Raw genomic sequence first — 6000 nt, forward strand, 5'->3', positions numbered from 1 at the left:
CTTGGAATACCATGGTCGCCCTATTATAGGAAAGATGTGGATGCTTTGGAGAGGGTTCAGAGGAGGTTTACCAGGATGCTGCCTGGAATGGAGGGCTTATCTTACAAAGAGAGGTTGACTGAGCTCGGATTTTTTCATTGGAAAAAAGAAGGAAGAGGGGGACCTAATTGAGGTGTACAAGATAATGAGAGGCCTAAATAGAGTTGATAGCCAGAGACTTTTCCCAGGGCAGAAATTGTTAACACAAGGGGTCATAGTTTTAAGCTATTTGGCGGAAAGTATAGGGTGGATGTCAGAGGCAGGTTCTTTACGCAGAGAGTTGTGGGAGCGTGGAATGCGGTGCCAGCAGCAGTTGTGGAAGCAAGGTCATTGGGGACATTTAAGAGACTGCTGGACATGCATATGGTCACAGAAATTTGAGGGTGCATACATGAGGATCAATGGTCGGCACAGCATCATGGGCTGAAGGGCCTGTTCTGTACTGTACTGTTCTATGTTGTATGTTCTAAGATTAGAGTGCCCTTTATCAGCCCTTCCTGATGAAGGGCTTTTGACCGAAACATCGATTCTCCTGCTCCTCGGATGCTGCCTGACCTGCCAGAACACTGCAAGCCAGGCAGTATCGGGAGGTGCAGAAGTCAACGTTTCAGGTATTAACCCCTCCTGATGCTGCCTGGCTTGCTGTGTTCTTCCAGCCCCCTGCTTGTCTACAGTGTGGTTTAACCAGACAAAATGTACAATATAAAATGTTTATGACAAATATACAGCACTCGGTAAAGATAAAATTACATTGAGTTGCTGGCACTGAAAGTGCCCAGTGTTTATTCTGCAGCTTCTTGATCCAGCAGCCCCTCCTTCCTTGTGCATCAAGTCCATGACTGTAGGGACGTTGTTACACACAGCTGCTAACTGGTCATGAGGCACTCCCACTCCCCGTGCCGGTCATGGGCTCGATATGATCACAGCTGGAAACAAAAAGTGCTGGATGATCACAGCGGGCCAGGCAGCATCCGTGGAGAGAAGGTATTTAACCTGCACATTTTTGGATTGCAGGAGGAGACCAGAGGACCTGGAGGAAACCCATTCAAACACGGGAAGAATGTGCAAACTCCACACAGTCAGTCACTTGGGGGTGGAATTGAACCTGTGCCCCGAACCACTGAGCCACCATGCCATCCTAACTCAGAACCTCTTTCAGACTCATCTCTTGCAGGGGGGAAAACACAACAGACACCTGTTTCATTGCTGATGCGAACTGGAGGTGACCCTTTGCACAAGGTACAATCCCCAGTGCCACTGTTTCCTGCCTCAATTTTCAAAGGAACTGAGGAGTGGGCCATTCAGCCCATTGAGTCTGTTGCACCATTCAATAAGATCGTGGCTAATGTGGTGTGGTCTCAGCTCCACTTTTCTGTCCACTCACTTTGGCTCTCTTTTTGCCAAAAATCTTACTTAGTCCTAAATAAGTTCAATGACCCATCCTCCACTGCTCTCTGAGGGAAAGAATTCCACATTCTAAAAGCGTCTCTAAAAAAAAGGGAAAATCCTCCTCATCTCTGTCTTAAAAGTGAGGTTTCTTATTCCTAAATAATGTCCCCTGGTGTTAGTCTCTTTCACCAGAGGAAACATGGGGTCTTAGTCTGCCCGTTATGGAGAGTGATGTATAACATGCTGTAGATACTGTATCCACTGGAAGCTATCACAATGACCTTTGAAAACTGACTGTCTCAAACCTAGGCTTTTTTCTGAATTCCCGAGACCACAGTGAAGAAATTATAAAGGGATTTGGTCACCCTGAGCCAGCTAATGGATGAATGGGATAGTGACTGATTGCTGGCTGTCAGATTCTGTACAGTGTGTATAATCTGTCTAACTCTGATGGATTGCCTTCTCTCTAGCATTGTTTGGTGACCAAGCCCATGTTATGTGTTGGTTTCTATTGCTGTCTGCCGCAAGGCGTAAGGTGTTGTTGGGTCACTGATTCTCAGGGGTTAATGATATTGGCTCAGAGTGAGAGTTACGTCATGAAACAGATTGAGAATGTGTTGTACAGATCAGGCTGTGCTGGAACATGGTGTTGCTGCAGAATAAGGCTGCAATGTTCCTTTTGTGCTGTGATTTGCTGTGTGTAACTGGACTTAGCAGATTTTTATTCCTGAACATATGCATGTATGTCTATATGTGGAAGTCCATGCATCTGTGTCTGTGTGTGAGTGCATGGGTGTCTGTTTGTCTATGTGTGTCATTATGTTTGTGTGTTGTGTGTGTGAGTGCATGAGTGTCTGTGTGTGAGTGCATGTGTGTTTTTGTGTCTATGTGTGTCATTATGTTTGTGTGTGAGTGCATGAGTGTCTGTGTGTCTATGTGTGTTATTTATGTGTGTGTGTGTATGTGTGTCCGTGTGTGTGTGTGAGAGGGTGAGTAAGAGACAGAGACTGGGAGACTCTGTTCAGGGTCAACAGCATTTTAACCAATTACTGGGTGACAAGGGGTGGGAAAAGTTATTCCAATATCAGAATTACAGGCTGAGAATAGAACAAGATCAAAAAACCGCGGATTCAGAAAATCTCAGAATCGAAACAGAAGGTGGTGAAAATCCTCAGCCAGATTAGCAGCATCTGCAGAGGGAGGACCAGAGTTAATGCTGCAAATGTGTGACCTTTCATCAGAACTCAGAACAATCCATCACCGAATGATCCACCGCAGAATTATAAACCGATATATTGGCAAGAGAAAGCAAAATACGGATAGTGTGAGAATTGCTCCATTGAATTTAGACTGAATGGGAAAATGAATTGATAATAAAGCAATGGGCTATGGGTTCCAGGTCACTTCACGGTCAGAAATGTATTTAGAATGCAGCCAAAAGGGGTTCAGGCTCAACTTGCAAATCCTTCTGACATCAGCCAATCACAGGCGATGAGAGTGGGAGAGTGTGATGGAAGTGAAAGTGCCGACCATCACTGTCCGAGCTCCATATATACAATCTACACATGAATATGTCCATTACCTGGCAACATGGTTTTCAGGGAAGAGGGGTTGGGGCTGGGGTGAGGATGAGAGACAGACTGGACAGGTGGGGAGGAGGAGTGAGAAGGGGGGAGAGGTGAGAGGTGATGGGGAGGGGTGGGAGTAGGGGAGGGGCTGGAGATGCGGATGGGCTTGGATTGGGGAAGGGAAAGGGAGTAGGGTGGGGGAGGGAGATGGGGTGGGGTAAAGGCAGGGACCGGCTGTCCTCTCTGGACCAGATTGCTGCCCTGAGCATGTGGTTTGATCCCTGTTCGGCCTGGGAGTAAATTCGGGACCCATCTCCTCTCTGTCCCATGGTGCAGGTCATGCCTCAATGGGTCAGACCTGACTTTAGGCCCAGAACCCAAGAAGAATAAAGACATGGATCTAATATTTTAGAAAGAAATCTGTCACTATTTCTTACTTATAGAGCCATTTTCACACAGCTCATTCAGTCTTTACAAACAGGATTGCATGGTGGCTCAGTGGTTAGCACTACTGCCCTCTTACACCACGGACCCAGGTTCCACTCCAGCCTCAGATGACTGTATGGAATGTGCGCATTCTCCCTGTGTCGATGTCCTCACACAGTCCAAACATGTGCAGGGCAGGTGGATTGGTAATGCTAAATTGCCCATGGTGTGCAGGTTATGTAGTTAGCCATAGGAAATGTAGGGGGGTGAGTCTGGATGGGATGCTCTTTGGAGAGTTGTTGGGCCGAATAGCCTGTTTACACACTGTAGGGATTTTATTTTCTGTGAACTCTCTCTGGAACCATCTTTCAGTCACATTCCCCCAGTTTAGCCCTGCTGATGTATTTGTCAAATGTCCATTCGATTGCCTTTGGAAACCAGCAGAGATGGTAATAGTCATTCCTGCCTTTTCTTATTTAACCTCTGCCATTCCTGAATCACCCAGTCACCATTTTGCCATTTTCAGACCTGACAGAGACAAGGAAGGGCTCATCGTCCGGCTGGAGTTTAGTGTTGGGATCAGAGTTTTGGTTGGAAAAACTGGAGCTCTGTGTTTCCACTTTCTGTGGTATTGTAATGTTCCAACAGTACGGAAGGCAACATAACTGAACAGGTCTGGCCTCTGACTGGGTAAGGAGCACTCGGGGGGGGGGAAGAAAACACCCAGGAACCTGTAGCTGCTTTTGGGAGATGGAGAGTGTGTGTGTGTGTGAGAGAGAAAGAGAGACAATGAATGTGAGAGAGTGAGTGTGTGTGAGATTGTGTGTCAGTGTGTGTGTCTGTGTGTGTGTGTGAGAGAGAGTGTGTGTGTCAGTGTGTGTGTCTGTGTGTGTGTGAAAGAGTGAGTGTGTGTCTGTATGTGTGTAACTGTGTGTGTGTGAGAGTGAGTATGTGTGTGTGAGAGAGAGAGAGAGACAATGTGTGTGAGAGTGAGTGTGTGAAAGAGAGAGTGAGTATGTGTATGTGTGAGAGAGAATGTGTCTGCGTGTGTGTTTGAGAGAGTGTGAGTGTGAGAGAGAGTGTGTATGTTTGTGTGTGTATGGGAGAGTGAGTGTGTGTCTGTGTGTGTGTATGTCTGTGTGTCTCTGTGTGTTTGTATGTGTGTGTAGGGAAAGTAGTGCTAGTGTCATATCCTATCTCTGTGGGAGGTTTTTACTTGGAGTCAATGTCTGGGAAAAGAGCTTTTTACGTAATTCATAATTCCAGCACTTTTGAACAAATGAAGTCCTTTACAATTACAGCTACCTGTGCAATGTAGGAAACACCGTGTGGTTTACAAACTCCCTATCCAAGAGAGAGTGCAATAGCCTGTACCACTGGCCCCATTGAATCCAGATCGAAATCAAAGTGTGAATTGTCCTCTGGCCTGATTTAGAGCATTCACCTGTTTTGATGTGATGTTAAGGGAGTGAGTGGCCTTTTCGATTTAACAGTGAGACAGCATTAAGCATTGAGAACTAATAAAACAGGTTTGAGGTACTTTAGGTTTATTAAGCCCCTCTTTAGTTCAGGGTCACTGTAACATGGGTGAGCAGAAAGATTAACTGCAGCACTGATGGTTTTCAAAGAAAGTTATATAACACAATAACTAACAAATCGAAATCCCATATTAAACTGGTGGACCACATGATAGAATAAACATCATAAATTGAATTTTAAATGGACTACCAAATAATTTTGCATCTTTCCTTTTAGTGATAGAAGTCTGTTTCTGCAGTGCTCTCAGTTGTGTCTAATTACTGTACTTAAGCACAAAACTTAGCCATAAGTTGAAATTTCACTAAATATTTTAAGTCAAAATAGAATGGAGAGACTAACTTACCAGGTACAGGGTTCAGTAAACACTGTTTACTGCTAAGGCAACTGGTCTCTGGATTGAAAATCGCTGCAAAGTTTGAAAGCAGTCAGATTTGCCAAAACACTGTTGCTTAACAAACTTCAAATGTCCCTGCACAACAGCTGAAAGTCAGCAAAGTACTCGGGCAATGGAGACGGAATTGTACAATGCAATCTTGGAGGAGTTTACAGATAGCAGCTCCTGGCAGTGAGCTCTGTCATGTGGGGCTGAAAGACACAACACAGCCACTTCTCAAACTTGCCAATCACCTTTCCCACTGACCGTAGTAACAAGGTCTAAAATCTGGAGAATGTAGTTCCTCCACTGCACAATGCAGCTGGAAAGAAAGTCAAACTATAGTGCAGGATTCTGGTCAGGTACTGCACTCTGAATGGCTTGTTCTTTTGCAATGCATTGCACAATTCAGTAAAACTGCTCAACTCAGTCTCTTCTGGGTCACTGATTAACTTCTAAATCATATTTACCATCCCCCACTATCCCTTCAGGGAAGAACAGAATTGGAAAGAACAGTGACCTGGCCTTGTACTGATAACCCAGTGACACGTGAGAAATTAGTAAATATAGGATAGGGATGTGTGGAGTTATCACGCCTAGAAATGAGGTGATCAGGTTCAGCCTTCCCAGAATATGGTGGGGCTGCTGTTTGACCCATTTCCCCAT

General features: G+C 45.3%; 1 protein-coding gene across 1 annotated transcript in view; it reads right to left on the minus strand.

Annotated features, from left to right (window-relative positions):
• The window catches only part of smim1 (small integral membrane protein 1), a 28033-nt gene extending 22330 nt beyond the window's left edge, over window positions 1-5703 (minus strand). The window contains exon 1 of the mRNA XM_087980218.1: window positions 5305-5703. The gene's annotated coding sequence lies outside the window, so the exon portion shown is untranslated. The remainder of the gene's footprint in view (window positions 1-5304) is intronic.
• Between the last annotated feature and the right edge of the window lie 297 nt (window positions 5704-6000).

The sequence above is a fragment of the Chiloscyllium plagiosum genome, unplaced genomic scaffold, assembly GCF_037043375.1.
Source record: "Chiloscyllium plagiosum isolate Xiang-an unplaced genomic scaffold, Cpla_swu_hap1 HiC_scaffold_37, whole genome shotgun sequence".
Taxonomy (NCBI): domain Eukaryota; kingdom Metazoa; phylum Chordata; class Chondrichthyes; order Orectolobiformes; family Hemiscylliidae; genus Chiloscyllium; species Chiloscyllium plagiosum.